Genomic DNA, 20,129 nt, shown 5'->3' with positions numbered 1-20,129 from the left:
ATTTTATTTTTTTCATATTTGTGTACATCACAGTCCTTTGACAAGTTCTACATTTGACATGAAATGATATTCAAAAGAAAACCAAATTTGAGAAAATCATTGCATGTTGCATGATCACAGGCAAAACCCATCATATTCGCCCTCAAGCCAATTAATACATATTTAATGTAAATATGTTTGCTTTGATTCTAGGAATTAACATACCAGCTACAAACTATATAAAACAGATTATTTGTCAAATATTGCAGTAATGGCTGATGGCTTTGGCTTAAATTTTCTGGATTAAACTCCATTAATTCAGAGATGTCAAATTCCACACAGCCATGGAAATATAAAGCTGGGTCAAACAAGGAAAAGAGGCAGTTTGGATCAATGACCCAACGTGAATCACAGAGATCATTCTTAAAGAGCTCTTTAATACGCAAAGTGCTGCAGGGAGAGAAAACACACAAGCAACAACACATACAGAAACACATAATTGGCCGTGACCTTTGCGCGGGGCTCCCGCAGAACTGGGCAGCTCTTCAAAAGAGCGGTTTCAGGGAGACAGGAAAAGCAGTGGTGTACTTTGTGAGACAGGCTTCTATTCAGCAGCCCTGCATGCAGCTGTCCCTCTAGGCCACTTTCTTTGATGTGATAAGACAAATTATTTAAAGATATACGCTGCCTTTTGAAGATAGCTTTCTGTGTGCATTTGGAAATATTCCTATTGCTTTTTTTTTCAGTGACTGTAAGATTCTGTAAGTGTCTGGGTTTGGGAATAGTTCATATGGTGAAGTTTACAGGGATGCTGAATGAATGAATGAATGAATGAACGAGCGAACAATCGACAATTAACCAGCACTTATTAGCCACAGAAACTAATATATGAATGTTTTGTAATAAAAATACAAAATGTATAAATGCATAAACAATCAAACAAACAAACAACAGCACAGGCTAAACCGCCACTGACATATTGACAAAGACATGCATTTTCATACAATTATATTTCATTTACATAAATCATTATACTTATATAAAAAAAAATAACAATACATAAAACATATTGCATATCTCCTAGACTGATTTGCCAATTGAAAGCACTATATGCTCTTTAAATGAGACTCTGCATAAGAGTTTCTTCTCACTTCCCCAAGTGGAAATTATTAAGCCATTATTACGGCTTTTTTTTTTTTTTTTTGAAAGTTCCAAAATATGAGGCAGTTTTAATTAACATTCTAAAATCCATTATTTGATTGTTATTCTTGTGCATAATTGCCTTTCCTGCAGAATGTTCATGTGACTGTATAGCATTCTACTGTAGTTTTCATTAGCAGCTGCATTCATTGATTGCCAAACCTACCGCCTCAGGCCTTAAACATATATTCCCACACGTGTTAACTTGGCAAACATTTCCATAGTTCAAGCTTTTTAATATGTAAGATTTTGCAAATTCCTTCCCAATGGCCTTGTGAAAAATTCTAAAACACCATCTGAAGACAAACTTACAAATGCAACTGGCTTATGGACTTGGCCTGTGTGAAACATGGTTGTTTTGGAGTGCTATTCACCATCCTGTTTACTGCACATTTCATCTGCCCTCATTTTCTTGTCATTGATGTCTAACTTGTTCCCTTAGCTCACTATTCTGAATAGCAAAATACAGACAGAGGCCTATTTAGACTAGAAACAAACCTAAAACTGCCATAAACACAAGATTCACAATTTGACATCATGAGCTGCAAACAAACCTCAGCAAAAAAATAATATTTAGAAAGGAATTTTCCCTGTTCTCTGCAGCTGTCAAATCTCATTCTGTCCTCCAGATATTTTTTTTTTTTTTTTTTTGAGATTATACAATTTCATAAGGGACTAACTTTCATTATTTTCCACTAAACAATAAATGCAGTAACCACACGCTCTGCAAATCCATCAGTTAAATAAACCTGATACATAAAACATGAAACAGTGAAATAAAGCAGCTCTGACGTTATATGAAGGTCAGACTTTTTTGCACACAATATATGCACTGTAAGTGCTTCTTTTGGGGAAAAGCATGTGATTACAAATTATGTTAATGTAATGGAGTCTATTACTGCATTCTGACCATGGGCATGATGATGTATAGTGTTAGCTAAAGTCATGCATGCAGGTCAAACATCATTGCACACACAAACAAACAAATGAGATCGTATCAACTCTTGAGACAGTCATTTAACACTCCACAGCCCGCACTGATTTAAATCCCAAGCACTTCCTCTTCCAGTGGACTAATCTTTTCCCAAACAGCAGTCACCAAATCACTGATATTTACAGCCATGTAAACAGGGTATTGCGTCATCAGAAGAGACATGCAACAATATCCTAAGAAGTTTAAAATGGAATACAGTATGTCTTATTACTATTACAATTATGTAACTCATTTCAGTGTTGAGAAAATTACTCAAAAAAGTAATCCACTACAAATGACTAATTACTTTAAAATGATAATTTGATGACATTACTGATTACTGCATTTAAAAAGTAAGCAGATTACTAATTACTTCACTTTCAAGTTGTCACTCCTAAAAATATACACTGCAAAGAGAAACTCATTGTTCTTTCATTGATTTAATATTGACTGAAAAATATGGCATAACTGTTATTTGTATACACATTATTTGTTTGTTTGTGTGTGTCTGTCTGTCTGTGTGTGTGTGTGTGTGTGTGTGTGTGCTCTTTTTATTTTATTTTTTACTGTTTTTTAGAAAGTAACAATGCACAAAGTTTCCTGTGTGGGTTAGGGTTAAGTGTAGGTTTGGTGAAGGGCGATAGAATATACAGTTTCGACAGTATAAAAACCATTACGCCTACGGGATGTCCCCATTTTTCAGAAAAACAAATGTGTGTGTGTGTGTGTGTGTGTGTGCGTGTGTGTGTGCAAAATTAAGAAAACAAATATGGTGCACTTTTTGCATTCTTAGTCTCCGTGAATGTTTTCCAGAAACAAGTCTGTAAACAAGTCGTAAAATTTACGAAAATTGTATGAGAAATATATCTAAAGAAATTCCTGTGTACTGCATTATACCCAATAAATATTAAATATTTAAAAATGGATGGATGGATGGTTGGATGACCCATCATGTTCTGTTGAATGTGAATAAATACTATGAACTAATATTCAAAATGTACTAATGATAATGATTTCTGCCTATGCCGATAATTTGCTTGTCTTAAGGACATAAATATGTCTTTCAATAAAAAATAAATAAAATAAAATAAAAAAATTGTTAAAATAACAGAATACATATAAGAAGAAGAAGAAGAAGAAGAAGAAGAAGAAGAAGAAACAGAAACAGAAACAGAAAAATAAGAAGAAAAAGATAAGTGACATGAGTGCTGTTGACCATTGTTTTTCTTTCTTGGCTCTGATCACTGGCGATTATAATTTCTATTATCATTGCATTAACTTATCACTTATAGCAGTCCTATATTGAGACATTTTAGTAAAAGGTTATGATCTGCTCTGATCTTAGCCCATTATTATTATTACTACTACTACAGCTACTACTATTATTTTATCATATACTATACTACTATTAAGTCTTGTAATGTGACTAAGTGATGCATGACTGGCACAGACATTGGCTAAAAAAGGTGTGCTATGTCCCCGTAAATAGACACCTATCCTTTCAATCCATTTAAGCCATTCTAAATACTTTCCAAACTGAAATGAGCATTCTGTTGCAGACACAACAGACTCATCTAAATATGTATGTCTGAATGGGATGTGTGTTCTAGCCACAGTGATTTATACTAATGCATCTGAATCAAAACCCATTGTCTATTCAAACTTAATTTCTGAATCACTGTCAAATGAGTTCAAGAGGTTTCGAGCAGTTAGAAAATCACTGCATGAAGCGCATCATTGTTATGATTGATCACTTATATAAGTGCTCAGACAACAAGCCTCTATACGGAATGATAATTATATCAACTCAACGGCTTCATCAAAAATGCTGAGATAATTTAATCTGACCCAGTTTGTGTGATTCATGTTTCTAGGTCTTGAACTCAAGATGAATTTTCAAGTCAATAATCCATCATAAGATGCTTAATCCTGCCCTATCGACATACTCAGCATTCATTCGTCCTCTCGGTTTGGCTAACTACTCATGATATGTTATTTTCATAGTGAGAGTCAACATAAGGAAAATGTAAGCAGTGAATAAAAAATTGTGTGCCCTTGAATGAATATATTTTGCTGGGTGTTCTGCTGATGTTTGCCTTAATTAGCGCAGCTTCGCATGGATACCCTGAGGAAAATAAACTTGGCCAAGGAGCAACTGGTTTGAGAGAGGTTATCTCACAACCGAGCAGGAATCAGTCAGTGAACTTATAATATCAGTCAGCCTCTACAGCCTAAATGACCCTGAAAAGTCCTGCCGCCCACCTTCTCTTGCTACTGTCATCATCTACCCTATACCGTAGTTTCTGGACGAGTGTGTGAAGCTCCACTGCTGAATGAGGTTAGCCAGACAGATGTGGTCTTGACACATTACCATTGGTAGCATAGACAACCTTTCAGACCCCACTGTTAATCATTCGCTGCCCACAATGTGATGAAGCCCAAGTGGTTGGTTATATCAGCTGTTGCTGCTCTTAAACATCACACTTTATGCTCCTTGATGTGTGTGAACAAAATAGTGCTACAATGCAAATACAAAACAGAAAAAAAGAAAACAAAACAATGCAAAGAACAAAACAAAACAACCAAACAATATAGCTAAATAAAGCAACATAAAAACACTATCTTTCAAAGAACAAAGCAAAGCGAAACAAAACAACAACAAAAAATGAACATAAAAAGAAAACAAAAAGCACAACAAAGCAAAATACAAAGCAGAAAAAAGTCAAACAAAACAACATAAAAACAATATACAAACTATCTATCTATCTATCTATCTATCTATCTATCTATCTATCTATCTATCTATCTATCTATCTATCTATCTATCTATCTATCTATCTATCTATCTATATAAAGCAAAACAAAACAAAAAACTAAACAAAGCAACATACATATGCAACACAGTTATGCAAATAACAAAGTGAAACAAAATAAAACAAAAATGCAACATAAAAGAATGCAAAGCACAAGACAGCAAAATAATAAAAACACATCAAAACATAACAACCATACGGTACAAAACAAAGCAAACCAAAGCAGCATAAAAACCTGAACAAAGCAAAATACTAAACAGAACAAACAAAGCAAAACAACATAAAATCAAAACATTGCAAAGAACAAAGCAAACAAACAATACAAAGCAACAGAAATAAAAACACACAAAAAACAAAACCGAAAAAGAGCAAATCAAAATGTAATCAAAACAGAAAAAAATAAAATAAAAAATAAATAAATAATAATAATAATAATAATAATAATAATAATAATAATAATAATAATAATAATAAATCTAAACAAAATGGAAGAAAACAAAGACAACATTTATTTAACTTTTAACAAACAGTTAAAACTACAAATAGAGTTAATTATATATAATATTAGCGTACAATATGGGAAGTAGTATTTAATTCAGTAATATCACAGCCCTATTATACAATATATACACACCATTAGATCGACACTGTTATTTATTCCACCCCTTAAGGAATGAATACACAAAAGAATGCTGGGCACTGTACCAAAAATACAGCACCATTATTCACAAAACATCATGAAGTTGTATCTCAATTTATGTCCTTTACATGAACATTTAAGGACATGCAATCACAATAAAATGTTTTGTAAGGACATTTACTGAATCATGTTTAAATTCTATCATTGACCCAATGCATACAAAGCATCTGCATTGGCTTCATGTGTGTCTGTGGCATTCCATTCATATCATTTCCAAAGAAAAATGATGTTTTTTACTATTGATGCGACATTTAGAGTCAGCTGTCACTGAAATGCTTTGGACTGAGGCTATTACCCAGAGGGCCTCAGCAGTCAGCTCTGAAAGCATCATGTTTCTGGAGACTTAAAGAACCCTTCGCCTTGAATTATGCCAGGTAGGGTGTACGCTAGACCATGGCAGGCCTGTTTTCCAGAAGGAACATGCATTCTTCTGCTGTATTTCAGTTTTTTCCCTTTAGTTGACCTCTGACCATAGCTGTGACTTTGCTGTGCTGGATTGAGCTTTTTCACTCATGCTAGGCAGCCAACAACTGTGGTTGGTTTGCTGTTTTTATTTTTCTTATGAGACTAAACAAAAAAAATATATCCAGATGATTAGACAGTAGGAAGCAGTGTTTGACATTGATGTGTTTTGAATCACGTGTCATTTTCAGATATGAAGTAATAAATGATGAGAAAAAAACATTCAGGTACAGTACATACAGTACTGATTTTCTTTTTTTCTTTTTTTTTTCTTTTTTTTCTTTTTTTTTTAATCTGAAATCAGTGTAGTCAATATCCGGTACAGAACATGCTTTTCATAGTAATGGCTGCTGTGTTGTGCAATGAATGACATTTGTGTATGACGTTGCACCAATAAAGAACTACCATAATGTTCAAAAACAAGGAGTATTAGTCAATATACAGTTGTAGTATTCTGAAATAGTACAATTTAAAATAACAGTTTTATACTGTAATATATTCCTGTGCCTGTGATTCAAAGTTGAATTTTCAGCATTTTTTTTTTCTGCTCACAAAACATTTATTATTTATTTTGAAAACAGTTGCTCAGATTTGTTCAGCATTCTTTGATAAATAAAACAAGTTCAAAAGAACACAATTTATTCGACATAAACATATTTTATGATGTTATACATTTCACTGATTAACTGTCACCTTTAATACATTTTAATGTGTGACTGCTGAGAAAAACATAAAATAATAAATAAAAAATAATAATAATAAAGTACCCCAAAGTTTCTGCTGTTCATTCATACTATAAATAAAGAAAATGCTTTGAGTCAAATACATCAAAAACAGAGAGAGACAGAAAAATAAATAAATAAAGATTTTAGTTGTTTGCCTGAATAAAACCTAAATGTCTCAAAGAATGTTCATAAAGATAACTCACTCAGAGTCTCATCAAGTTAGGGCATGACAGCTGCCAACATCAACATATGTACTGCTTTGTCACTTTAGGTGTGAAATTCCATATATAGGAGAATGTGGAATATTTCACCCAAAAATGAATGTACAGTCCAAGTTACTTATGAAAATGTTAATGATTACAAAGGGGGTTACAGCTGAACATATTCTGTAAAAAACTAGCATATGTTGAATAATATAAATGTGTTGGTTTGGATGTGTTTTATTGACTGTAAAATATGAGACACCAATGTTTTTTACAATTATTCTATAAATGTTTTATTTCTTATTCCTTCATGCAAAGGTCACACACTACGCAAAAGTTTTTTTTTTTTTTTTTTCAATACATTTTTGATACTTTTGGAGCTTTGGTGTTGCCGACTTTGCTTTTTTTTAATGTTTTCAAATATAAAATTCTTATTCTAAATTGTAATCATTCCACACAATATTGCTGTTCTTACTAAATTAAACTTTTTGACCAGAAATGCATTTTTATGGTGCTCTACAGTCTGTGGTCACCATTCAATTTCAATGTTAAAAGAGCAGTGTGGGATATCTCCTGCTGTACAAGTACTACAGGTGTGTGAGTAAATGGTAAGAGAATCGTGGGTGTGTTATTCCTTGAACTCCTCACTGCAGTGTGATTTGAAGTGTACCTCTATCTGAGAAGCGTAGAATGGCTGGAGATGCTCATGAAGGCTCCACTGGCGGGATAAGCACTGAGGATAGCTGTAGGCTCGGGCTGCTACATGTGGACAGGCTTGCAGAGAGCAGAGACTCGAGGCATTGGCCCAGGAACATGAGAGTATCTGGCACTCAACTGACTGACAGTGCTGCAGGTTTCAGAGCTCCATCCACCTGTGAAAGGAGAAAGGGAGGAGGGACATTTACACGAGACACAAAGCATGTCTGTCTGGATTTTTCGCCTCTCGGGACAAGAAGGCCAATGCATTTCCAGGACAAAAACAAGAGCTAGACAGCGAATTTGCACCTCCTTTTCTTTTTTCACATCACAAAACAAATGGAACAAAAAAGAAAATGGAATGTGGCAAGAGCGAGGACATTAATAACGACCCAGAAGTGTCACGCTGTTTGAACGCTCCTACCATCACTCTTGATAATAGCTGCCATACGCAATATATTTAGCTCCATTCTCTTTGGAAACAAATTCTTGTTATTATTTCAAGTGTTTCTTTTACAGTTGTCTGCCTCCTGCATTGCTGGTGGTTATAGCTGTCCCACTGGACAGTTGGCACAATTACACTTTGTTCTTTTTTATTCTCTAAAATTCATGCTACTGCACAAACAAATGCTGCTTAAACCAGCACAGGGTTTTTTTTTTTTTTTTTTTTTTTTTTTGTCGATTGCACCATTTTAATTACTTCTTTCAGGGTGAACATGCTGTAGGAGTTATGCAAACTGAGCTTTTGTTTGTTGAGTTTGTGTTTGATTCTCACGACAAATATATGAATCATATTTTAGCACTGTTGAGATATTTTTTGCATTGTTTTTTGCATCGTGACACTATTTTCATGAAAATTCTGATTAAACATAAGGGCAAAAAATCTGATTCTGAAATCTGACTCAAATGTAACAAAATTTTCCAATGACTAATTACAAATTTGTGATTATTTGTCATGGAAATAATGTCACAATGTATTACATTAATAAAAAAATCAGAATAGATTTGGAGAAATGCATGGCTTGTGCACCAGTGGATCATCTGCAGTAAATGGTTGCCACTTTAGAATGTGAGTCCAAACAGCTAATAATAATAAAAAAAAAAAAAAAAAAAAAAAAAAAAACATTGTCATCCACACGACTCCAGTCCATAAGATAATGTCTAGTGAAGTAAATACCTCCCTGTTTATAAGAAACAAATCCATTCATGATGTTAACTGATGAACTTACATTTAAATAACTGTAATTTATTTATTTATTTATTTATTTATTTATTTATTTATTTATTATTATTATTTTATTATTATTATTTTTTTATGGGCTGTTTGGTCTCTCATTTCATCAGCACCCATTCACTACAGAGGACCTTTTAGCAAGCAAGTGATTTAATTCTAACCTTCTCCAAATCTGTTTTTATTAAGAAACAAACTCATCTACATATTGGGTGTCCTAAGGGTGAGTTAATTTTAAATTGTGGGTGGACGGTTCCCTTAAAGGGGGGGGGGGGGGGGGTGAAATGCTCGTTTTCACTCAATATCCTGTTAATCTTGAGTACCTATAGAGTAGTACTGCATCCTTCATAACTCCAAAAAGTCTTTAGTTTTATTATATTTATAAGAGAAAGATAGTTTGTACCGATTTTTCCGGGAAAAACACGACCGGCTGGAGGCATGACGTGTGGGCGGAGCTAAAGAATCACGAGCGCGAGTAGGCTTTTGCATTGAGAGCGTTTGGAAGCTGTGACATTACCGTGAGGAAAAAAACATCCAAAACAAACCATGGCTAACAGTCAGATTCAGCGTATATTTATGATCCAGAATCAGATCCAGAGGCTGAAATTTAACAAGAGCAGCATCAGCAACGACGTCTCTATGTGGTATGTACTGAAACTGTATATATTTGCTTAGCGGTTTTGGAAAATGACTAAGTTCCACTTTATGTCGCCTTTTTTTATTTTATTTATTTATTTTTTTTAAGCTGTACATGTGGAAAGTGCAGTTTGATGACAACATCGCATGTTGTTTACTTGATGTGCTTACGCGCCGATAGCTAAGTTAACAACACAGAGATATTTGAAGCAGTTTTACTCACCGCATGTGGTTCCAACACACAATCGTGACCTTTTTTTATTTTGGGACTGCATTATCCTTAAGAAATAAACGATGTACAAATCCAGCGTCAAACTGGACCTTGTTTGTAAAATAAGCATCTTCGAAATGCAGGGAACAAACAAAAACACTTGCACAACTCCGTTGATGCTCTGTAAAAATAAACTCCATCCACTGGTCCCTTAATGCTGTTTTTTTTTTTTTTTTGGTAATCTGTGCAGGGTTGTCTTGCACTGGCAACCAAAAACACACTCCTTTTGTGACATTTCGGGACGCTCTCGCTCTGATCAGTGAATGTCTGTTGTGCTCTCAGTGCTCTGCTAGATGGGAGCGCGCGCTCTTCCCGCAGACGTGCCCTTAGGACCCATATAAGGAAATTCCGCTCCATCTAACGTCACACAGAGCCATACTCAAAAAAAAAAAAAAAAAAAAAAAAAAAAAAACTTTCTGAAACTTGCAACAAACCAGAAGAGGTATTTCTGGAACAGAAATACTCCTTCAAACATACAACTTATTTTTTTTTTACTTTTTCCATGTTCAGCATGGAAATCCAACTCTTTAACAGTGTAAAAAACTCAGTATGCATGAAATAGCATTTCACCCCCCCTTTAACTTTCATTCCCCCATCACAACTATTGAAGTTGCATGTTAAGCTGTCAAATGCTTCCAGATGATTTAATTAATTTATTTTATTACTATTATTATTATTATTTTTTTAATACTGTTTGGTCTGAAGGCAACGGTAAATTATGAAATAATATAAAACAAAATACAAAAGGGCTATCATGGCTGTTTGGTATTATGGCTTAAGGTATTTCTTATTATGTGCAATTTCAATATTATCTCTCTCTCTTCTCATCTCTTTTTTTTCCAGCCCGATGATCTCCCCACTCTGTGAACCTAATTAAAACTTCTTAATTAGACATTTATGACCCTTACTGGGAAGAAAGCCAAGCCACCAAAAAAATGCTCTTACTCAGATATCGTATGATTTTGTGCAGACACAATGGTGTCTTAATACAAATAGCCAATGACTAGGTCCTATTGTTTGCTTAACAAAGTCTAATTTCATACTGTCATATATTTTAAGTTCACTTTATATTGTACACTTTTGACGCAAAGGAAATTTACAGTGGCTTTATTTTACGGTATGCTACTATATATATATATATATATATATATATATATATATATATATATATATATATATATATATATATATATATATATATATATATAATTTTTATTTTCACTCCTTAATTATCCTTATTATGTTATTTTCTCATAATGGCATTAATTGGGAAAAACTATTTTTTTATTTTATTTTTTTTATTTTTTATTTGAAATGACATTAAAACACTACAGGCTCATGTAATAATGTGTTATAATGTGACCTTCATATAACAGAACAATGGAAATCTTATTAACTTAGCTTAATAAAAAAAATGAACCCAGGAAATAAAATTGCCTATATTTGATGAGACACCCTATTCTGTTTCACCCATTTGGGAAATACACAATCATGCTGCATAATTTAAAATGTGTGCCATCATTGATTTTATTCATGCAAAATATGCATATGACTCCTGCAGGATGTGCTGACTAACAATGCAATATCCTCTCATAACACCGGCTTTAGATCGCAAAGCTCCCTCTCCCTCCCTCGAGTATGACACAGGGCACAGATTAGTGTCCATGTACATGGTCGTTCTCTCCTTAGCACATCGTCAGAATGAGCCCAGCTGCCTAGGGAGAACAGGCATCTCTTTGTCAAGACTCAGACTCACTTTTGGCCTGTCCTCAGTGACTCTGTGTTACCCACCCATACTGTTGAGCCCCAGCGTTACGTTAAAAAGACAGAGAAGAAAAGAGCTGTGTCCAGTAATATTCTTGTGTTGTGTCATGGCGCCGTCTGATCATTCCATTACCAACCACAGCACTTATCTATTAACGACTGCCGAAGATTGCTGTTCTGAAGACAAAGGTCATTATTTCCTGTTAGTCCCTCTCTTTTTCTGTGAAGTGAAAGTTTATTTCTATTTTTTTGCTGGTTGCTGGTTTTGCCATAATTTGGCCAAATTTCAGAATTTCTTTCATCACAGAGCAAATGAGACAGTCTTAAACGCTGCATGAGTAAGAATGACACACCACCAGCCTTTCAGGTCATTCAGAGCACAACAAAAGTCATGTAGAGTTTAATTTAAATCTGCGGAAGGTCTCTGACCTTCAGCTAGTGTTGACTCATCCAGATTCTAAACTGAGGCAAAAATCTTAAACTGCCTTTAATTATGTACTAACCAGAAAATAGTTTGAAAATGAATTATTAACCTGTTTTTAAAACAAAATGTTGCAAATCTATCATCTTTTGTAGTAGAATAAGTTCTGAGTTCTGCAGTGATGTTGTTTTGAGCAAGTCTTCTGAGTCATAACTATCATTTGACGATGAGTGTGATTTCACCAAGTATAACATGTTCCTGGATCATCATCCTTGTTGATCCTGGAACATATTCCAATCAACCAATCAGAATTGGGATATAATTTTCAGGAAATATATTTTTTATAATATGGGTTTAGTGCTTATACACTCTTGTTAATCAGTTATCTTGTTCCACTGATTTTAGGAATAAATTATGGGTTTAGGTTTAGGTTTAGTTAGGTTTAGGGATAGGGATTGGGCTAAGTCTATATTTTTGGACAACAATGTTGATCCAGGATCATCAAAATATGTTGATCCAAGAACATGTCTTACTTGGCAAACCACGGTGACCATCTTTACACTATTGTAAGTGTTTTTTACTAAAAGTAAAGATTAGTATGCGTATTTAATCAAGATCAATTCCTTTGTAGACCTATTTAGCTACTCTAGATGGCCAGATAGATGGACAGATAGACAGATGAAAAAGCTTAGACAGGAAGATTGATTGATTGATTGATTGATTGACAGAACAATGGATAGACTAATTATCACTTCATCAATTCACAAGGTATTTCTTTTACAAGAAATGTTGTACCTCAGCCTTCCATCTGTGGATATATTTGCTGCTTGGAAGTCAGGTAATTGAGTGTGTTTGATATTAGAGAGTTTCAGTTTTTATTTGCCAAGTTTGAGATAATTTCTAGATGGTCGAGGCATGTTTTACAAGTAGTTGTAGTTATGTAAAATTGTAAAATTAGAAGTTAACATTTAGGGTTTCCTTGTCTTTCTCGCTAATGTTAGCTTGCTGTGTACAGTATATGTCTACAAAGTTTTTATATGTGCACTCTTTAATATTCGAAAGGTGGCAGTTCTGGAGAGATTTGCAAGAAGTTTAGAAGAGATATAACACACTGGTTGAGTTGATCACAATTATCACAAAATGAATTAAGAAATAACACACGGTGTGCTGTTTTTAACATCCATTTTAAAAGTGTAGACAGAGACAGATCTATTGACAAATGCAGGTGGTGGTACAGGGAGACTAATTTTCAATCTACATAATAAACATTTGTAAATGCAGAGTACAAGATTAGTCATCCATATTTTTTGTCTGTTTTCCAGTAAGAGATTGTTGATTTTAAATGTGGTAAAGTGTGAATTTTGATCAACTTTCAGTGCTTATAAATGGCTTCAAAGCTAACAGACACAGACTAAATACAAATTTAGATTTCACGGGGTCTCTAAGCTGCGTTCAGCCCACTCGACAATGCTAAATCTAACATGCTGGAACATGTGCTCACACCCAACTGGCATAGTCTGGAAATCGCACGAACACTCTCAGTGGGGGATGCCGAATGACTGAACGTGGGCTCAGTTTGTGATTTTGGATGCCAAACTGCTTTGATTCGACGAGACTGTGCTTTACGCAGCATACGATACGCATCCACGCACACGCCATTTACATTTCTCCCTTTATGAAATGAGAGAAAATATATAATTGAGAGGATCCATCGTCTATCGATAGGGAGCAGCGGTAATTGGCGAGTAAACACGGCACTCAAGCCTCTCGAAGGAAATAAAAGTGGGAGCACACCAAGCCAAACAGAGAGTGCATTAAGCTGGGATAATGATCCCAGCTTGACTTAGATATTCTGACTTTATCGTGCCCACCCACACTTCAGGCCTCGGCTGAGCTGCTCCACTGTGACTTGTGCGTCGAGTTCGGCTTTTCTCTAAGTGATCCGTGGAGACGTGATCCTCCCTCCAAACTAGTCCATTAGAGGCTGGGTCAATACCACACAGTGGGTGGGGATGAAGGTGTGTGAGGACTGTGTTTCTGGATGGGAGCGTCCGCTTGCGTGCCCTGATGTCAGTGCACTGCCTTTAAAAAGCAATAAGAAGTACGGCTGTACATAACACTGAAATATTGTACATGGAACATTGGATTTGTCGACAGCACTTGAAAAGAGAGATGTTGCATCTCAGCTTACATGACGGTTTATTTTATTTAAAACAGACATAAAGAAAGACAGATGGACTGGCAGACATACAGAGAGATATACAGATAGACACACAGACAGACAGATGGTGTTCAACTATAAAAAATGTGGGTGGATGGATTGATTGACGGATGGAATGATAAACAGAACAATACAACAACAGACAGGATGATAGATAGTCTTCAACTATTAAAAAAAAAAAATAATGGATAATCGATACGGAGAGATGTTTAGCAACCAGTGCTTACAAAACAACTGATAAACACTGTTTACCTCATTAAATATTCATGTATTTTGTGCAGTCACTGTTGTGATGATGTGTTTCACGTGAGGAATTTCAGAAGCTGACAGAAACATTAAAACGCATGCTAATAGCACACTTAAACCAGACAGTAGTGGATTTGCACACCAACAGTTTTACAGATGGGTAAAACAGCAATACAAGCTGTTATTAAAACTGGTTTGCATATCAACCAATCATCTATTATAGTATTACTGACCTCATAATTATGCAAAAAATAACCTTAACTCAGGGTTTACAGATTTATGCAATGAAATCTCAAAACCTGATGTCTCAGGATTAATTATTAACAGTGATAAATATGAATGAATATGAATGGTTCATGGATGTAAATTCACCCTGTAAGCAATGATTTCTGTCATATAATATAATATAATATAATATAATATTTCTCAAGAAAATACACGACAATTAGGATTCCATTTTAAGATTACATTACAGCCAGAGTGTGAAAAGCCCATATGACAAAGTGGACAGATCATGTGTAGATAGTTTTATAAAGCAGTATTTTTGAAGGTAAAACTGTTTTAATATGCACTGCTGCTCTGTGAGTGGCAAATGGTGTTGCTCTTGGATCAATTCTCTTCATAAACTGTGCGATAATGTAGTGCTCTTGCCGCAGCTCATGATTTCGTACCCTGCTAAAAGTTCTGCACTAACTTACAGCAATTCCTTCAAACAGGTCACGCTAAAAGCACTCATAATGAACAGCATAGAATTTGAAAAGTCCATTCTTTCTCATTTCTTTTTTGGTTCCAGGCAGCAGATGGGCTGCGGTTGATAACTAGTAGAGATGTGGGTTCCCTGTAATAGGCATAACGCTGCTCAGATAAGAGAGATTGCTTCATAAAAGAGAGGTTTAATGGCATTTAAGTGGAGTGAGGGAAAAACTTTTAGTATTAAGAGGCTTTTCTTATTCACCTGTGCAAGATTCAGCTCGATATTGTAAAAAGGAAAACAACAACTAAACGATGAACTTGATAATAATTGATGATGGCATTAATCATCAAATTCCATTACAGATTACTGGGGTTTTATGGATTAGTTGGGTCAAATGGAGTGCAAAAAAAAAAAAAAAAAAAAAATAGTAATCAAATTTAGGCTTTCAAATAACTATAAGTGAAACCCTATATTGTATTTATATAGTGGTGGCAATCTTTTAACCCGGATTAGTGAAGTTGTATTTTTAAAGATTATATTTATTTATTTATTTATTTATTTATTTATTTATTAGATTATTATTATTATTATTATTATTATTATTATTATTATTCTCATCATCATCATCATCATCATCATCAACAACAACAACAATCATTTTAATGCAATTATAAGAGTACCCAATTATAACATTAAGGATTTGATGATTTGTATATGCTTATTTTTATGTATAATAATAATGATAATTTTCTCTCCATAAATTCATCTACATTGTTTTGCTGGAAAACACTGGCAAATAATGTGAAACAAAATGTTTATAATGGATGTAAAAGATCAGTGAATGCAATACATATAATAAATGATTTGTCCTGAAACAACAAGAAACACTTCCTCTTGTCTAATCCCTGGAGTGATTTTGATTTGCACATTGATGCACAAACCTTGAGTTTAATATATGATTAAAACAGTTGCAAGTTGCAGCTCTAACTACGTGAAGTCAGTAGTTACTAGAAGAAGAAAAAAAAAAAAATTTCATGTCTTTAAAAACAGAGTAGAATGACTTCTAAATATCAGTAAGATTTTATGTGTTCACTGTAGTTTTTGTCTTCTTTTCGTAACCTCGGAGGAGGCTGTTTCTTTCTCTAATTGAGCAGCTGCCTTCCTCCATGTCTATCCGAGCCCAAGCTCCCTCTCCGCACAGCTAATCATTTGCGCTATATTTAGCTGGAGTTGTGCCTGCATGCCCATGGCTTTGCGTTTAGCCTTATCCCTGAGCACACGGTAATTGTGAAACGTGTTTGGTAAAAACAGTTCCACCAGAGGAAAAATAAACAAGTCCTTAGGCAGTGTAGACATTTTGGCTGAGGGCAAAATGCTCGCAGGTGGTCATGTTTCTCGATTGCAGTGGGGGAATCATGCAAGACCACCTCATGGCTTATCGCATGACTCACCGTATGTGTGTGTAGAAAGGAAAAAAAAAAAAAAAAAAAACGCCACCAGCATTTGAGTCCCAATTCACTACGCACATAGTGCCAACCGCTCTGTTTCTCTGCACCACAATCTAGAACTTTTCAGACCAGATAGCACAAGCCCCCAGAAAGGCATCTTGTCCCTTATGTTTGTATGTGAAGTAAAAATACAAACAAGACTTGGGGACTCCAAATCATTTTTCATCAAGCTTTCAGGAAACAAAACATGTTTTATTATTGATATTCTTTGCAGTCTTGCACTCGCAGGCACCATTTTGCTGATTTCCCACAATATTTAACTGACAGGGTTACTCTTTTTGTTTTAGTCATGGTTGTTTGTTAGACCTGCTGTGAATTTTGAGATGAGACTAGAAGGAAAGGATACTGAAATTTACTGGAGCTCTGATTAAAAATGCTCTGAAAATAATTTATCTGAAAGCCTAATCATTTGCTTGACAAAACAAAGCCTGTAGCACATAGTTGTGACAAAATAACCATCAGTCAGATCAGACAATTTGACAAAGTGTGTATTTTTTTTCTGCTCTGTGTAAACACACGCACAAAATCTGCATAATTTTTCAATTGCTCTGTACATGCTGCACAAGATGAGTAACCAGTGAAGAAAGTTTTAAAATAAAATAAAATAAATTAAAATAAAATAAAATATCCCTAGGATACAACAAGACATATAAATATATCCCTAGGAGACAAGACATACAGCATATATATATATATATATATATATATATATATATATATATATATATGTGTGTGTGTGTGTGTGTGTGTGTGTGTGTTGCTGTGTATTGTTTATGCTGTGTAAAACAAACATACTGAATATCATCTCTAAAATATCAGGGAGAAATGGCAGCTCTTTTTTAACATCAGTGTTTGGAACTCAGTGTAGGCTTAAGACAGGCTGTGAGCCGTCATGTTAATGGAGGCTAAGAGGGAATCTTGAGACGAACCCCCAGCAAGCCTTCTCATCATTACTGTGTGGAGACCACAGCACATGCCTAATGGGCTCTCCTATTAGAAACCATCATTCACAAATCCCGTTGTCATGTACCACTGTAGAACTGTTCACTCGTATGGAGATCCAACAGCACAGCTTAAAGGGGCAGAGAACAACATGTTAATGCTAATTAGACAGCGTGTGGCCATTCAGAGCAACTGTATGATAATGGTTAAATAGTCACTTGTGAATTGTATGATAGTGTAATACTGCAGCAATGGGCTTGAAAAATCCACAAAATGATGCTCTTCATGGTGTAAAACACTCCAATCTCCAGTGTTGGTTGTATTTTTTTAATGGAGAAAATAAAAGAGACAAAAACATGATCACTGGTCTGTGAGATGTAAAGCCTGGCTGTATGTAATTTCAGACTCACACAGCACATCCACAAACATTTACTCAACATCTGATGTTTATCGCACAGGAAAGAGCCAGCTCTTTATATATATAAACAACATATATAATGCACTTCTGAAATCTCCTATACAAACTAACAAACGTTGTGCTTTCATTCATAATAAACAAACAATTGGATAATTATCTTTTAAATAAGTAATTTTTGCGGTATTTAGACTCTAGTGAATGAACAGAGAATCAAATAAATATATAAACAAATATACTTATAAAATGAATATGCAAACTAACTAGCATTTTTGCACTCATAAACAAATGAGCAAATGAGGGAATGAATGAATGAATGAATGAATGAATGAATGAATGAATGAATGAATGAATAAATCAATCAATCAATCAATCAATCAATCAAGTAATCAAAAAGTTACACACAGCCCTATACACTAGCTTTTTTAGAGCCTCTAAAAGCAAAAGCAAGCAAGAAAGAATGAATGAAAGGTAGAAAGAAAGATAGAACGGTGGATAGAACAATAGAATTATAGATAGAATAATAGATAGAACGATGGAAAGAACGATAGATAGATAGATAGATAGATAGATAGATAGATAGATAGATAGATAGATAGATAGATAGATAGATAGATAGATAGATAGATAGATAGATAGATAGATAGATAGATAGATAGATAGATAGGTCTGTAGTTAGTGCATGTAACCCAGGTTTCCAGAGGAACGAGACTCTAAATGCATACGGGAACACATTCTTGTTTCCACACTCTGAATCACATGTGTAATCAGTCTAATGGATAGGGCAAAACGTCATGGGCAGGGGGACGTAGAGACCATGAAGCTTAAAAGCATGTGCGTTGGATACAGCAGTGGATACAGCTTATGGGGAATGAAGTAAGCGGTCGCAGAGATATTTGAAGTATGGCACTGAGACGCAGCGCCTCATTCCTTCGGGGAACCAGGTTTACATGCATAACCTAGAGACGTCCTCCTTCAGGAACTCGAGCTGCTTCTAAACACTACGGGAACATGTATGCCCACACTGCCAGACTTACAAATCCCTTTATTTAGCACACTAGCAGTTGGTCCGCCCTTCTCTATAGCACAGCTGTGTGGTCGTATTTTCACACTGCAAAGTCTAAATAATAAAGGGCCACTGAGAGTGCCTGCAGATCCCCAACTACTTCTTGAGAGAAAAAAATTGCTAGAAGGAAGGTAGATTTAATAGTAAGTGGACGATCAGATGCCTCCTGTATAGGTTTGTAAGGAGTTGTACAGAGAGCTACAGCCAGGTCCAACTGGGGGACACAAGATCATACCGGAGGCCTCATCCTCAGTGCACTGCGGAGCAAATGTGCAACTAGCCTCAGCCTCAGTGCACTGTGGAGCAAGTGTGTAACTAGTGAGTATCTGCCTACTGACTGGGCATCAAGAGGGACATGGTAAGTTGCAATGACCGCCAAATAGACCTTCAAGGTGGAGTGGGTCAACCCTGTGGAGAATCAGGCCTGCATGAACTCTAGAACTGTACCAACTGGGCAGTTAACTGGTTGGAGCTGACAGTCTCCGCACCAAGAAGTGAAAAATTTCCACTTCAAGGTGTTCAGTTTCCTCATTGAGGGAGCTCTGAATTGGAGGATGGTTTTTCAACAACCGTGGTTGAGAGACCAGAAGCTATGAATTGTGCCCACTCTGGGGCCACACCCACAACTTCCACAGCTCCAGGTGGGGGTGAACTATGATGCCCCCTGCTTGAGAGAGAAGATCCCTCCCGATGGGAATCTCCCATGGAGAGCCATCGAGAAGGGACACCAAGTCTGAGAACCATACTTGGCCTCGCCAGAATGGGGCCATTAGCATTAAACAAACCCCATCCCGGTATACTCTCTCCAGAACTCCCGGGAGCAAAATAATTGGGGGAAAGGCATACAGACGAAGCATCGGCCATGTCTGTACCATAGCGTCCAGTCCAAAAGGAGCTGGATGAGTCAGCGAGAAACAGAGGGGATAGTGTGAATCACAAACAGGTCCACCTGAGCCTTGCCAA

At 35.5% G+C, this 20,129-nt stretch overlaps 1 protein-coding gene across 1 annotated transcript in view; it reads right to left on the bottom strand.

Moving 5' to 3' along the window:
- LOC113115251 (leucine-rich repeat and fibronectin type III domain-containing protein 1-like protein) overlaps positions 1–20,129 on the bottom strand; it is a 147,464-nt gene that overhangs the window by 85,449 nt on the left and 41,886 nt on the right. The window contains exon 2 of the mRNA XM_026282692.1: positions 7,726–7,927. The gene's annotated coding sequence lies outside the window, so the exon portion shown is untranslated. The remainder of the gene's footprint in view (positions 1–7,725; positions 7,928–20,129) is intronic.

The sequence above is a fragment of the Carassius auratus genome, chromosome 15 (genome assembly GCF_003368295.1).
Source record: "Carassius auratus strain Wakin chromosome 15, ASM336829v1, whole genome shotgun sequence".
NCBI lineage: Eukaryota > Metazoa > Chordata > Actinopteri > Cypriniformes > Cyprinidae > Carassius > Carassius auratus.
The sequence above is the reverse complement of the archived record's forward strand: the minus strand, read 5'-3'. Positions and strand labels throughout refer to the sequence as shown.